The sequence below is a fragment of the Neofelis nebulosa genome, chromosome 1 (assembly GCF_028018385.1).
Source record: "Neofelis nebulosa isolate mNeoNeb1 chromosome 1, mNeoNeb1.pri, whole genome shotgun sequence".
In the NCBI taxonomy this organism is placed as follows: Eukaryota; Metazoa; Chordata; class Mammalia; order Carnivora; family Felidae; genus Neofelis; species Neofelis nebulosa.
Window position 1 is genome coordinate 56,132,237 of NC_080782.1, and position 17,178 is coordinate 56,149,414.

Consider the following 17,178-nt stretch of genomic DNA (forward strand, 5'->3'; position numbering starts at 1 on the left):
GCATGTTTATGAGTTTGTGTATTCATAAGTTCATAAAGAAGGTGAATGAAGAATTCACATGGAGAGTGGCATTACTAGGCAGATATTGTGGAAAATATTCCAAGAAGAGGACCCATAGTCAGAAAAATCCTAGTGTCTGTGTTGCTAAAGGAATAATAAAAGGGTTGGGGAGACAGGAGAAGACAAAGAGGAGAGTGGTAGAAAGTAGGTCAGAAGTGGGAAGGGCCCAATCATGTAGGGCAGTGGAGTATTGTAAGGGCTTTGGCTTCGATTTCCCCTTTGTCAAAGGGGAGACGCTGCAGGTTTTTTCATCTGAGTGGTGACGTAGTCAGTTTTGTATTTTTAAAAGAATCTTTCTGATAGTAGCGTCTCTAACTCCACATTGTCTGGAACTTTACATTATGCTGCTTTCCATTTTTCTCAAACTCCTAGTTCTCCTTTTCAAAGCATATTATATAGTGGATGATATAAAATCAAGCAAAAATGCCATTCAAGCTATGTGTGCTGAACTTCTGTTGTCTTAATGAGAATGAGTAGAGATTATAATTTTTTTCTGATTGTTTATTTGCACACAGCTCCAATGGATACTGGGTCTTTAAATGGGATTAAATTCAGTTATTTGTACACTTCCTTCTTATCTTCCACCCCAGTGTGTAAGAACACAGACTTTAAATAGATTATGTGAAGTCTAAAGCCTTTACATGCTGCATTAAAACTAAGCCATAAGCTCTGAGTTATGAGGTACAATACTTAATTTTCTCATTTCTTCACATTTCCATGTTGTTAAATGTTAATCAATTCCTGCTGTTTTGGAGGTCAGAAATTTAAATGTTAGAAATAATACCCTTAAGGAAATACATTTATTGATATTTAAGTTATAGGAAATGAAAAGATAGGGTGAGAAACATTTCACATAGAACTAAATTAAATTTATATCATATCCCCCAATAAGTGTGCATTTATAACAGTTATTACTATAAATACCACTTAGTAAAATGGAATATTTTTAGTTATATTATGTTGCTTATTACCTGCCAGGGTTTCAGGGTACGACAAGATTTATTTACTTCTAATTGCTCATTTTATAATACTTTTACACAGTATAAAGCTGAGTAGTGCGCATATATCTTCTTTCATTTAGTCACATATTTAATGATCCATTCATTCAACAACTGTTTATTGAGTGCCTGCTATGTGCCAGATGTTGTATTAGATGCTTCATATGTAATAGAGAATAAATAAAGATCTCTGTCTTAATGGTATTTTCATGTTAGTAGAGGAAAAGAGGTAAAACAACAACAACAACTAATTAATTATGCAGCATTTTACAAGATGATAAGAGATACACTAAAAATATGGGAAAATAGAACAGAGCAAGGGAGGCAGAATATGGGGAGATGAAGCCCAAGCAGTTGTTGTTTCAGTTTTACATGAGAGTATCTGGATAGACCTCACTGAGAAGGTGAGATTTGACAGAACTCTAAGAAAGTGGAGAGTAATCATGCGTTTGTTCTGAAAGCCATTATGGCTGGACAAGATGGGCGTAACTAGAGAGTAGGAAAGTTGCGACCAAGTAACAAGGAGTCAGATCTCACAGAGTTTTGAAGGCATTTTAAGAACTTTATCTTTTATTGTGAGATGGATAGGGAGCCACTTCAGGATATTGAGGAGTGATTCCATCTGAATTACGCTTTAATAGAATCATTCTGGCTAGTTTGTTGAGAATAGTCTGAGGAGGACAAGTGTAGAAAGCAAGGAGCTCAATTAACAAGCTGTTGCAGTGATCTAGACAAGAAATGATGGTGTCTCAGACCAGAGTGGAAACAGTAGACATAATAAGAAACGTTTAGATTCTGGATGCATTTTTAATTTAGAGCCTAAACATCATGAATTCGAAATGGAAAGAAATTTTTAAGTGATTTTTTTTTTTTGTCTGTGAGAAACTGGAAGATTGGGTATGCAACCAATGTGATGTGTAAGGGTGTAAGAGGAACAGGTATTGGGGAGAAATGAAGAGTTGAGCTTGAGATGAAAGTTGGAACTTCAAACTTGAAATGTCTTTTAGACAGCCGGGTAGAGAGGTAGATTGGGCAGTCTATATATGGGTATGAAGTTTGGAGGAAAACCTGGTGCAGAGACAGAACTGTGAGAATGATTGCATATTGATGGTTTGCCAGGTGATGAGAATGAATGAATGTTCCATGGAGTGAATGTAGATAGAGAAGAAGGCAAACCTAAGCTCCTAGATATCTCAGAATGCAGACATGGAAAACGAGAGGAACCAGCCATAGAATCTGTAAAGGAATAATGGGGTGGTAGTCTAAATCCCATGTGGAGCTGGCTTCATAGACATATGGCCTGTGTAGAACCTGGTACTCAAAAGGCCTCCATGCTTGTTGTAATGCTCTTCTGTCAGTGTCTTGACATTCTCAATACTGTTTTAACAGGGGCCTCAGCCTTTCATTTTGGCAATGGGCTTTGCAGATAACTTAGTTGCTCCTGATTCCATGCCATCCCAGTAATACACCAGATGCAAGTAAGAGGCCTAACATCTAGTTAATAAGTTTGTTTAAGAGAAAACATTTTTTAAATAAAATTATACATACGTATAGAAAAACAAATTGTCAAGCTACAGATCCATTTCTTTCCTTCTTTCATGTGGTATATCTGTACGTTTATTTAAGGTCCTTGCCTTCCATTAATTTATGAATGCTTACCTATTTTCCATCATCTCTACTGAGGCTTAAAACACCGTGAGTTCGAAACAAACAAAAACCGTGAGTTCAACAATCATTTTATACTTAGTATTACATTTTGGTTTTTTTCCTTATACTTACAACTTCAAACTCTAGCATAATTTCTGACACATAAAAATATTTTTTAAATTATTATTTGCTGTCAGATTTTCAAATGTAGTAACCACTTAATTGATAAATATTATGGCTTTGGGGCATCTGGGTGGCTCATTTGTTCAAGTGTGTGACTTTAGCTCAGGTCTTGATCTCACGGTTCCTGAGTTCGAGCCTCACATCAGGCTCTCTGCTGTCAGTACAGAGACCGCTTCAGATTTCTCTGTTCCCCTCTCTCTCTGCCTCTCACCCCCTCTCTCAAAAGTAAATAAACATTAAAAGAAAAGCTTTAAAAAATATTATGGCTTTATCTCATTCCATAATGTTTGTCATTTCTGTAACCTTTGATAGGTTTTCTTCTTCCTCTGTCCTAAATTTATTTTAGCTTGGATTATTTTGAGCTGTACTTTGCTCATTCTCTGCTTCCCAGTGCTCCTTTGACATCCTTCTCTTCCTCTTTCTCTTTGTTTTAGATGCATTAATTAGATATAAGTAATTTAGGTTAATAATTAGTCCTCAGCCTTCTTCTTTTCTTATTGTTTGCTACTCTTTTCATATATTCCTATAAGTATGACCTTCCAATTATTGCTATGCTTCTCTCTGTAGATTCAAAAATGAATGTTATCCTGGCAAAAGGCCATCTCAGTCTCTGTGTTATTCAGTTATCTAAACCTGGAAATCTTCCAACTGTCTGGTATTTCTAACTGCCTTATATCTGTTGACTATGATGCTGTCAGCAGCCTACCCTCAGAAACTTCTTGAACCCATACCTGTCATTAATGAACTGCTCCTTTATTTTCCATGTTTAGAGTCATATTTCTATATCTTCCTTCTTTTCTATACCCACTGCCGTCATCCTGAATCAGTCTTTTTAGACTCTTTATTTAGATTTCCAAACTCTCCCCAATCCAATCCAAAGCATTCCTTACAAGGTCAGAGTCACATAATCAAAGCATAACTTTTATTACTTAATCGTATAAACAATGAAATCTCCAGTCACTCCTTATTATTCCTGATTCCCAGAATGTGTTAGGATATTCTGGCATACTCTAACCAGTTATGAAGTATATCACCAATGGTTAGTTACCAATCATAATTAAAGCCTCAAGTTTATGACTGTTTTGCTTTTTGAAAAGTCATGTCAACTTGTGCATGTAACATAACATATAATCCTTTGCTTTTCATAAGGCTTCTCATGCGTAGAAGGGAGAGCAAAAAAAGACAGGTAGTAATGAAAACACAGATAAAGTTCAAGAATGGCACATAACCTAGGGGTTGTGCTACCTATTTTGCAGTTCTAGGTGCTGAATCATTACTGACATACTATAAATAGTTAGGGTAATTAATAGTTATTATAATCTGTAGCACTATTTGTTTTACTTCTTGGATTTTTTTAACTTTCTTTATTAAAATACATGGAGTGCCTTTTGTATACAATAACCATCCTGTCTGCTCTAACACAGACTCGCAGACACACACACACACACACACACACTCCACAAACTACTACTTTCCGTTTTGCAAATCTTTCTCCCCTTAGCTGCTTCCTTTCCCTCTCTCTTCACATGCCAAATGCTTATCTATATTTCAAGGCCCATTTCAATTGATGTCCTTCCATGAGCTTCCCAATAGCTCTCATTTTGATTTCTGACACTCTTTGTACTCTCCTGTGGACACATTACTTGGTCTACCTTATAGTCATCTGTATATTTGTATTAACTACTTGCAAGACTAAGTGTTTCATGGTTATTCATCATAGACCCAGAAGAGTGTCTTAAAATAGAGCAAAAAAGAGACTTAAAAACTGAGATATGTTAAATGCTTATAAAAAGTTTGGTTCTTTCTTGCATACAAAAGAAAAATGCAGCTCTTACCTAACCGTATAGTGAGATTCCTCACTGTAAGGTGTTCCTTACGCTGTGTTTTCCAAAAGAATGAAATGAATCTATCACACAAAAGTTAATACCGGGCTCTCTACTTTGATGGATTATTATCATAATTTTGATGATTACACACATGGTAATTGTTAAAACAAACATAAAAACAAAAATCAAAAAAGCTTTGAGCTTTTAAATAGTATAAAATGCTTTTCAGAATAAAATGGATGTATTTCCTGTCTAATTAGCATATACATCCAAATTTCCAGGCAAAACACGTTTTGAGCTATATAATGATGCTGTTTAGTCTGTGGAACTACATTTTACATGAAGCCAACTTAAAAAAAAAAAAACTTACTGGTGATTTAATCATATTGCCATTAAAAAATGTCCCCAGCAGTGATACTTTAAGTTCTAGAAGAGTAAATAATAAAAATAAGAATTTATTCTTAGATAATAAGTTGGAATTTATATTAGTTATAAGTGTATGTCTTTAAATTCTCCTGTTAATGTGTTTTTGATAAAATGAGGCCAATCTTCAGATAAGGCATAGTCAATAGGAGGTATTTAAATAAGCATGTGTTATTGTAATAGCAAGAGAAATACAGCTTGGGAAGTTATATTTGAGGATTACTGATGTAAAAACACCATAAAACAGATGAATAATATATCTGTGTTAAAGAAGAGTATGATGCTATTTACTTTTACCATTTTCATTCTTTTAAGTGAAAATGAATATATGTACAACAATTTGCAGAGGAAAATGAAGTCGATGGTGATATTCAAGTTTGAACTCTTGCAAAGTTTCATGGACTAGTTGCAGTGATAATCACAACTCAAGTAGATTATCCCCATATTAGAAATATAATTTTTATAGATATTAAATTACCCAAATTCTTGTCTAAATATCATGAAAAGCGTTAGAATATATGTGATCATAACTCTCTCATTCAAGATCAAATTAATATTATCCTGCATATATATTTTTTGCAGCTAAATAGTAAAATCTATGATAAATATTCTGAATCTGATGTACTTATTATAAAAATCACAATAAACTTACATTTTTAAAATTGTTGAGCTGAAAAAAAAACATTTATATGTGTACATTATTTCAGAATAACTTGGGATATTACTTCTGTTACCCCAAACATTAATGAGAGATAATATAGCTATTTTATTCCTTAACCACTGTGTATATTCTACTCTGAGGTTCATTCCCTAGCAGTCTTTTTTTCTTAAGGATAGATTTTGGATGGGGAGATATTGTAAGTCAGACATATTGTACATACTGAACTGAGAAACTTTAAGGACTATACAAGGAATATGTGACAAGTCAAACAGAATTTCTTGCTTACTGAGAAGGAGCTGAATGTCAAATGTTTGCAGTAGTTTCAGGTTGGGAGAATTGGCAATTTTGGAATTTTGACTTACCAATGTCATGTTGTTTTTACACTTAGAAATAGTATAATGCACTTATTAATAACGTTAAAATTTACTAAAACAGTAGTTTTGTCATAATTTTTTAAGTTTATTTATTTTGTGAGAGAGAGAGAGAGAGAGAGAGTATGAGCGAGCCGGAGAGGGACAGGGAGAGGGAGAGAGAGAATCCAAGCAGGCTCTACATCAACAGTGTGGAGCCTGATGGAGGGCTCGAACCCACGAACCATGAGATCATGCCTGAGCTGAAACCAAGAGTTGGACACTTAACCTGCTGAGCCACGCAGGTGCCCCTAGTTTTGTCGTAATCAATGAAAGAATTCTGCTTATCCGATAAAAAGTTAAAAAATTAAATGCTATTGAGTTCATATATTCAATCCCTATATGTGTTTTAACAAACACACTATATAATAATCAACTAGAGAAAAGGTGAAAGGTACCAAAAAAAAAAAAAAAAAAAGGCAAATGCACCAACAATTTGCTACTAGTGGTGCAACAAAGCAAATGAAGACAATGGAAATAGTTTACCCCAGCACACAGAACATGATGATTATTTTTTTGTCAGTGTTAGTATCCTTTTAAATTCCTACAGACAATGGTCCTCCTTATTGTTTGCCCCCAGGATGGACGCCTTTCATTACACTACTCTCACCCTTGATAAGCCACTACTTGTCACTTTGGCATTTGACATAAGAAAATGGAAGAAAACTATCCTTTTACATGAATATTATGTGTAGTTTCCATGTAGTGAACTTGGTAGTAATGACTATCATACTAGTTTACTGCTCTAAATTCTATAAATTCTATGTCATTCAGGATCTCATTTATTTTTCACAACTGCCTGAAGAGGTGGGTACTTTGATTCCCATTTAAACAAGATGTAGGGTAGTTATGTTAAATTTTCCAAAATCACACAGAAAGTAAGTGTGGAACCTGTGACTCAGCTGAAGTCTGTGCTCCTAAGTACCATGCTCACATACATGTTGCATTTGATATCTGATAGGAAAAAGGCTTGACAATGAAATTGCTTTTACACGTAGGTGAAATGACGAACCTGCAATGTAATACTGATCCACCTATGCTGTTTAACTTAATATACTTAGTGTTAATTACTACTCATTACTTAGTAATTAGTACTAATTTCATTTAATCTGCACAGCAGCCCTGTAAAGTGGGTATCCTTACCTAACACATTTTTACAGTGAGGAGATGGCCTCCGTAGAGGTTTGAAACCTAAGTGAATATGGGAGCAGAAGTTCAAGTTTAGATTCTCCTGAATCTACAGCTGGCGTTCTGAATTAATAGACTGGAGTCTACAAATAAAATCATAAGGAGAAAGAGAAAAAAAGAAAAGTGAAATATTGCTTATTTGATATATAACCAATTTTAGATTCACAGTATAGAGTTAACATTAATTAACTTTCAAATGATCTAAATTATTAAACTTAAGTCAGAATTCAGAATATTATGTTTAGGAAAAATGTGCTGTCATGCCAAGGGGATGTTTAGGAATAAAAAAAATCATATTTGATATCACTTAGTTAAAATAAACTTTAAAAATGTAAGTTTCAAAGTCAACAGTAGAAGTTTCAAAGTCAGTCATCTTATTACATAAGAAAAATTTCTTCAGATAATGCTGATGCCTTGTTTTTGACTAAAAATAATGATTATAAAAGGAAATTTTACAACATGAGATTTTCTTGAGGGAAAGGAAAATCCTTACACACACACAGACACACACACACACACACACACACACACACACAAACACATCCACAAACAATAAGCTTTTGTAATGGCCAGCTTCCCACTGAAAAAGACATCATTTTAATGTCACTTTTCAATATCATCTGTTGGATTTTTTTTTTAATTCAGAATTTTTCTCTTATATCATTGTGGAAATAAAGGGAAAAATAGATCTATTTTATACTTTGTCGCTTTGGTTACATTTACTGGCCACCCATGATGTTTTCAATTGTTACCTGTTATCAATTGAAGAAATATTTAATGGTGTATTGTAAAATGTCACAATTTGCAAGAAACTCCAAGAAGAATTGAGAGGGTCTTTCCCCCCCACTTTTTTAAATAACAATTTTGTTCCTCTGAGTGAGAAAATTGGTTGTGCATGATCTACATTTTATACATTTAATTCTGCATTCTAAGGTAAGACTTTTTTTGCATAGTAATGTGAGGGACAGAAGCGATAAGGTTTTGATGAGAAGGAATGCTGTGGACAGGGTACAAGGCTAAGAATAATTATATGATCCATGGTCTTACAGTTGTTATTTCAATCTTTATGTGATGATGAAGTTAACTATTAAGGATTTCATTTTCAATTACAAAATAAGGTGTCCCTTAATCACGTCTTTAGGAGAAGAAGCACAAAACCAATGTCAACTAAATGGAGGAAGGCATTTCAAAATTGTGTTAACTGAATCTAAAGGTCCAAAGATTCATATTAACAGAACTCTTCTTGGATAAAGCTCTCCAAGGGTTTGGACCTAGGGAACTACTATGTACAGTAGGGTTGTACAGTTTAGTGATTAATATAAATGTACTTTTCAAATTGTGTTCTTACTCATTGGTGTGGGATCTTGTACAACTCATTTAACCCTTCTGTTTGTCAGTTTCATCATAAATGCAGATAATAACCCTGTATATCTTATGGAATGTTTAAGAAAGTGCCTAACACAGCTGAGTTGATTGCAACTATATGGACACATGTACATGCACACAGAAAGTGTTTTTATAATGCATTGGGCATTTTTATGAATTATTTCATTTAAGAATCTCAGGAGCACTATATTTAATAATAAGATTGTATAACTTTTTCAAAAAGCATTGTATTTATTTTATAGGTAAACCTAAGTCACAGAGAGATTTGCAGTTTCCTCAGGTTCATGTAGTTAGAAAATTTAAGCTAAGACTAAAATCCAGTTGCTCCTCTCCAAAATATAATTATTTCACTAAAGTAGTGATTTCAAGTTCTCTGCACAGCAAACAGATAAAATGATAGAGACTTTATATTCTAATGGTAAATGAGACACCCTTCTAGTTGTCCCCACGTTTGGTGTCCCCAAATATCTTCCCAGTAATGTCTACCAGCTCTTTTCTTTCTTTTCTTTGATTTGATCAAATCAATGGATAATTTCTCAGTCTCCTAGAAAATGCTAAAAAATCCAAATTCAAAACCTGTCCTCCTTCATAACCAGTAGGTTTTCTATCACTAAAATATCCCCATGTAGAAATAAGCAGAGCTATTCCTCCAGTTTGTAATGCAATCCTACAACATATACAGGAAATAAAAGCAAAAATACCTGAAAACTCTGCAGTGACTTCTAACTACATTTTGGAGTGATGATTTTTTACTAAGCAGCCAGGGGTTAAATAAGCTGTGGGTTATAGAATCCAATGAAGCCTCCTTGGTCTTGGTGAGTTCCTTTTCTGTCACTATCATTAATTAGTATGGAATTTTGTTTTAAATTACTACAACCATGCATCTGCTCTAGTTTATATGATGAAAGGAATTAATTTTAAAATTTCAGTACTTTATAAATAATAACAAGTTATTTTCCATACCTCTCAATATTCAACTGAGACACTCTGATGGCTAGCAGTGTATCACAAGAGCTCTGTTGAGAAATGTTTTGTCACACTGCCTGAGGTAGTGATCTAATGATTAGCACTTTTTACTTCTAAAGAGAAGCACATAGGTTCACTTTTCATTTTGCCACTGATTTTTTTTTACTTCTCTTTGGCCTGTTCTCCAATCTAGCTGTGGCTTAAATTTCACTAAATTTCACTTTATGTATGACTTTGATATCTTTTTTTAATTTAAATAAGACCCAAAGGCCTCTAATTCTAGGAATAAAGGAGTCACATAGGAACAAAAAAGGTGAAGAGAAAAAAAAAAGTGATTGATGTGAAATAGAAAGGGATTTGACAAGAGGAGATACAAATCTTTTCTGTTTCCTATGTTACAAATTTGAACAAATCGAAGATTAAAAATCTTCTGTGCAATTTGCCTAAAGTCCCAATTCATCCTCAGATTTTTTTAACACAACCAATTTAAACACTTTCTATTATCTTCTAGGATCAAAAGAATCAATCAACATCTTCTACAGTCTTATGGGTCCTCAATCACGCTTGCCCAAGGCAATGAAAATCAAATCAAAGCTGCCTCTATGGGTAGGGGGTTATAACTCAATATAACAGAAAATACTGCAGTAGTAAAAAACCTTGCATAAAATGAAATGTAATTCATGCTCATTGAAAACTACATCCTTTCAGAGATTATATGGAGATTTTCTCAATCTGTTCTTCTTCATTCAAAATGAGTTTTTAAAATGTCAACCTGTTATTCTTTCTGAAGCAGAAGATTAATTTTGTAATCAATCCAAAACCCTATGTTCCTAATTTTATAGATTTCTCTTCATTTTCATAACTTGAGATGATGATATTCAATTTAGGGTTTAGGTTTGAGAAATCAGCATTCACTTGGAAAATAATAGCTATCATATATAAATATGCAAAACTGCGTATTAACCGGTGTGATTGTGTGTGTGTGTGTGTGTGTGTGTGTGTGTGTGAGAGAGAGAGAGAGAGAGAGAGAGAGAGAGAGAGAGAGATAGGTGTCGAGTGTATTGGTTCAGCAATAGGATTGATCAAAAAGTAGAAATAGAAAAGGCAAACTCAGGACAGTTGTTCAGTCTGTGTTTTAAATGTAACTAGTTTGATTACAGTAAAGGGGAGTTCTCTAAAATAGTTTGGGTGTAAAAAATAAAATAAAATAAAATAGTTTGGGTGTTTCATTGTATATAGATCTGACCTTGCTATCTTTGTTATTATTATCTCTACTTTTATCTGCTGCATATAAAATGTGTATTAGAAATAATTCAATAAGGACATTTGAGAGTTTGAATTTATCTACCTTGGTGGTATGTAAGAAATCTCATATTTCTAATTGCTTTAGACAAGAACAATGCTTTCCCTCCCCCACCATCAATTCTGTTTTCCTTAGTTTTCTGTGATTTGAAGAGACCTGCATTAAAATCTCATTGCTGTTAAGTTTTATTACTTATTAGTACTACTACTTATTATTTGATGCTGGAAATAGAACAAGTAAAATACGAACCTTGATCACTTAATACAATAATTATTTAAATTATGGTAGTGAACATTATATTTGTAGCCATGTCTTAAGAATGGGATTGAGGTCGGGGCGCCTGGCTGGCTCAGTCGGTTGAGCATCCGACTTGGGCTCAGGTCATGATCTCGTGGTTCATGGGTTTGAGCCCTGCCTCGGGCTATGTGCTGACAGCTAAGAGCCTGGAGCCTACTTTGGATCCTGTGTCTCCCTCTCTCTCTGCCCCTCCTCTGTTTGCACTTTGTCTCTCTCTCAAAAATAAATAAATATTAAAATTAAAAAAAAAAAAAAGAATGGGATTGAGGTAGGATGCTCTCTACACTGTTCCCCTACTTTAGGAATAAAAACAAGCACCCTGTGTCCATATTCTATGCCCATGTTAACGTTCCACTCAAAATAAATTTTCTTTTTTGTGTGGGAGTTTTGTCATGGCTTAAGCATGGATTTTGTTTTTAAGAGTCCCAGTGCCAACCATAGTATTTGTACTCTGTATATGACTAAAAAAGATCAAAGTTGTATTTATTTACACTGTTTATACTCACCTCCTAGAACTAACTTTAGAAGTACTGAAATTGTTAAGTTTAAGAAAGCCTATCTTCCTGGCTCACGAATGTGTTACTAATAGCATGCATGTTTTTAAATAGAATTTGTTAATCTTTTTCCAAAAGGCTATATATTTCCTAAATTATATTTAAAATTATTTGAGGCAGGTGGTGAGGAAGAAAATGAAACAGATACTTTTGAAAAGGACAATATTGGATCTGAATACATAGATTTAGATTATAATTAAATGCTTTCATTGAAGTTGGAATTTGTTTGAATGTGATTTATGAGACATTGTCAAAGTTATGGTCACTATGACACAAGATTAATATGTAAAGTGCTGCATGTTTCCATCATGGGAAGTCCATGCTTTTCCTTTATGGATCTCACTTCTAGAGTTTTGCTTTGAATTGCAATATTTAAACAGCAAAGTTATTGTCAAGTCAAGCTGAATTTCATCTGAATAATATAGAAGCAATGTTGCTAAATTTCACTTAGTAGAATCCTGGAATGACAAAAGGCCTTATGCACTTTAAATGTTGTTTCAAACTGGAAATTTAACTTGGGGTTACAGTTTGTGTTTCTTTATTGTATCTAACATAGACATCAATTATTTTATGGGGCATTTATATAATACTATTGTCATGTTGTACTTGATGCATCTGATTTTTAGGTAAAATATTTTTAAAGAAATATTTAATGATTATTTCAGAATTTTAAATCATTTATAAAATATCTAGGTAGATCTAACTTTTCATTCCTTTTTATGGTAACTTATTTCTCTGAAATTGGTACACAAAATAAGGGACTCTAACGACAAAGTCAATCAGTATTGAGGACTTGATTTTACTTTACCGTCCAATGACCAAGCACATATGTTACAGACAGAGAAATTGAGGCTTAAAAGTATCAAAAACTTTGTCCACAATAAAGAGTCTGTGGAGTTAGGATATATATAAAGAGTGTCTGATTTTTAGTTCTCTTTTCCTTATGCCATGTACTCTTTTTGTTTTGCTATTCCATAATATTCAAAACAATACTGGAGAAACGATCTGCACTTACCTCGGCTCCCTGATATTTGTTGAATACCACATCAAATTTCTGTACTGCTCAAATCTTCTTAGTTCTTCATTAAAAAATAATGTAATTGCCTACATTATAAACTAGTAAAGGAACGCCAGGTTATCATTGTAATAAGTTTTCACTCTACCATATTCCCGTTTCAGAATCTAGGCTCGTACTTCACTTGCAAGCTAGTAATATAGTCAGTTATGGTTTTATGGATCTGTCAGAAGACACAAAACGTCTGCTATTCATTGTGTTATTATGGATGAACTGTTTGTGCCCCTAACGAAGGTCAGGGTTAGAAACAAAGGACTTAATTTTCAAACAACAGCGAGTTTCATGTTTGCAGTGGTTCCTCTTGTTGCTCATGCTCCATGGGAATAAGGCATAGTAGCCTGAGTGGATGCTGCATACATGATGTTTTTACATCACTCCGAGGAACACAGAGATGTTGGCATACACCTCTTCTATAGCAAGGTTGCTCTTTATCCTGGAGGGAGATATCACTGTATCCCCTTAAATTGCTACTGAAATACAACCTTGAAAAATATCCCAAGTAAAGAGAAGTCTGGGCCTTGCATTCTTGGCAAACTCACCAAAGAACATGCTGGAATTATCAGGGCCATGGCAAATGGCTTCTCTTAATATCTCTGTGATATGTTCCAACGATCCCTTATCGATCTTAGATTATATTTATCCATTATTTTCTTGCCACTCTTTCTCTTATTTTGTGTTTCCCTGACAAAATCCGTCTACTTATTGTCTGCATTCAGGCACAACTAACATAACTAACACAAAATGTTGAAATAAAAAATAAAACCATGAGATTTTAGGAGTGCTATATTTATAATTCACATCTGTACTCACTTAGATATTATTTTCCACCTCCTTCTCACTTTTTCAACCAAGCATTCTTTCCCTGGATCTTCCTTACATGATTACCATGCTTCTTATTTCACCAAGAAAGGAAGCAATCTGAGTAGACCTTCCAAAGGTTTCCATAGCCACATGAACTAACATAATAATAGCTGTGCCAAAAGCTTCTGCTATTCATTGTGTTATTATGGATGAACTGTTTGTGCTCCTAGCAAAGGCTAAACCCTTCACTTAAGGATTGAAAACCATCTCCTCTGGATTATAGAAAGAAATGGTGCAATTGGCAATTTCTTTGTGGTATTATCAGTTTTCCTCATTCTTCTGGATTGTTTTCATAAGCATGCACCCACACTCCCATCCAATTTTTTTAAGTGAAATTCTACATATTTGTAATGGACCTTAAGGCTTCCTGTCAACATTATCTCCAAAGAGATCGATGAGCTTTTTCTGCATAACAACAACAACAAAAATTAAATGTGATCTACCTTAAAGAATGTGCCACACATTCTGGGACCTTTTGGGCAGTACAAAACACTAACAAAGATTTGAAAATTAAATGTTTCATTTGATTCTATGGCAGGCCTCTTTTATCCACCAGATTCTAAAAGTAGAAAAGGCATAGTACAGATAGTTTTGGAGATTAAAACTCGTAAAAACAAGACATATATTTTTATTCTGATTGTGAGATTATTTTTGGAAAATCATTGGAAGGTACATAACTTTATGTCTTGAATTTAGTAAGCATGACATATATATTTTATTAGTCAGTGAAAAGAAAAACAGAGAACTCCATACATAAATAAATATTGCCTTTTAATCAGGATTTGAATAATCAGTCTTGAATTACTCATTTCTAAACAACTGCCTCTACATTTCACCTGTTTCTTAGCATAGTCATTTTTCTTCAAGTTTTCATTTTCCATATACTCACAAAACCCTTATTAGTTTATAATTCTAATATCTCCAAAGTTCTCCCATGACATGTAAATTTTATTTAATGAACACTTAAAAAATCTGTAGGTTCTCTTTGTGGCTCTGCTCTCTGGACAAGGAAGGGCACTTATTATGCAAAGAAAAGTGTTATAATTTATTAGGTTATTGGATATAAGGAAACAACAACAACATAAATGCTCATAGAGCAAACTTATCCTCCAAGTTAACAACAACCAAAAAAAAAGTATAAGCATTTTTTTCTTTTATTTTACAAGAGAGGTAAAAATTGCTGACTCTTAGTGGATGATTTGGGGAAAGAATATTTTCTGGATTCTTGACTTTGTATCATTTCCATTAAAAAATACCTAAATGAATCCATATTATTTCTCCTTTGCTTATTTCAATGCTTTTCAACATCAGTTTTGATTTTAAGAATTATCTTTTTATTTCTCAATTAAGACTAAAAAATACTGTTCCATCTCTAACTCTTGTGAATAGTTTTGTGTAGGCACAGCAATGAAAATGCTGCCAGCTGGACGAGCAGTTTTGAAAGGGCTGGAGTAAAGTAGCAGCTGTACTAGTGGTCATGTGGGCACTGGGACATTCCAAGATTGGTGGCATATTATTGCATACGTTAGTGGTTTGCAGCATGGGTCTGGAGCTGAATCATTTCTCTTCAAAGCCTAGCTCTCCAGGTTATTAATATAGCAACTTGAGGTAGATTGTATATTATTTAACTATACTATATCTTGGTTTTCTTAATGAAAAAATAGTAAAAGTAGTATAATCTACTTCATAGTGTAGTTGTGATGGTGAAATTACTTAATACATGTAAACACATAAAAGGGATCCTTGTACATAGTAAGTATGAGATAGCTCTTAGGGAAGCCAAAAGACAGCTAGATGGACCAAAACAAAGACATTAGAGGAATTTAAAGTCCCCAAACATACACATAGATCAAACATCAAATACAACCAAACATGTAGACAGATTAAACATAACAACATCAACAAAAACCACTAAAGAGTTATTTATTTTTAGTTATAACTACTCAACACATTATGTCTGGCTTTTTTATAAAAGAAATCACAAGACATGCTAAGAGACAAGAAAAATACAGTCTGAGGAGATGGAACAAAAATAAATGATAGACTCAGATATGGCACAAATTTTGGAATTATCAGGGAATTCAAAATTGTTATAATGGAAGTGTTAAAGATTCCAGGGAAAAGTGGGTAGCTTGCAGAACGATGAGTATGTAGGTAGAAAAAAAGGAAATCCTTAGAAATAATAAAATGGAAATGCTAGAAATCAAAAACATTGTAACAGAAGTAAAAAAAAAAATCATTTGATGCACTCATTAGCAGACTTCTCATGACCAAAGAAAAAATCAGTGAGCTTGAAGATAAGCCAACATAATTTTTCCAAACTGAAATGCAAAGAGAAAAAGAAACATAAAATGAATTATGGGGATTTTTCTTTTTTTTTTTAAAGATTTTTTTTTTCAACATTTTTTATTTTTTTATTTTTGGGACAGAGAGAGACAGAGCATGAACGGGGGAGGGGCAGAGAGAGAGGGAGACACAGAATCGGAAACAGGCTCCAGGCTCCGAGCCATCAGCCCAGAGCCTGACGCGGGGCTCAAACTCACAGACCGCGAGATCGTGACCTGGCTGAAGTCGGACACTTAACCGACTGCGCCACCCAGGCGCCCCTATGGGGATTTTTCAAAAAGTGTAACAGAAGCTTAGTTGGAATATCAGAAAGGGAAGAAAGAGAGAACAGAAGAAATATTTGAGGTAATAATATCTGTGAATTTTCAGAATTAATGACAGACATCAAACCTCAGACTTAGGATGCTCTGAAAAAAACAACCAGGACAAGTATTGAAAGAGACTACATATAGATGTATATTCAAACTTCAGAAAACCAAAGACAGTGAGAATATCTTAAAAGGAGTAAGAGGCGTGGGGGGGGGGGGAAGCACCTTACATAGAGAGAGAGATATGATAAACATTTCTTTAGACTGCTTCAGAAGTCATGCAAGCTCAAAGAAAATGGCATGGGCTACTTAGCCTTGATAGAGGGAAACAAAACAAAACAAAACACCAAGCTAGAATTTGATATCTAGTGAAGTTATCTTTCAAAGGTAAAGGAGAAATAAAGACTTTCTCAGACAAATAAAAACTGAAGGAATTCATCAGCAGAGCTGCCCTGAAAATAATGTTAAGAAGTTCTTCAGGAAGAAGGAAAATGATAAAGGACAGACTCTTGTATCTACATAAAGAAAGCATGTCAGAGAAAGAATAAATGAAAGAAAAATAAAATGTTATATTTTTATATTCTTAATCTATCCAAAATATTTCTCAGGTAGTAATAGTAACCATGTTAGGGGTCAGTATAGCATATGGATAAGTTAAATGAAAGACAGCAATGCCATAAAGGAAT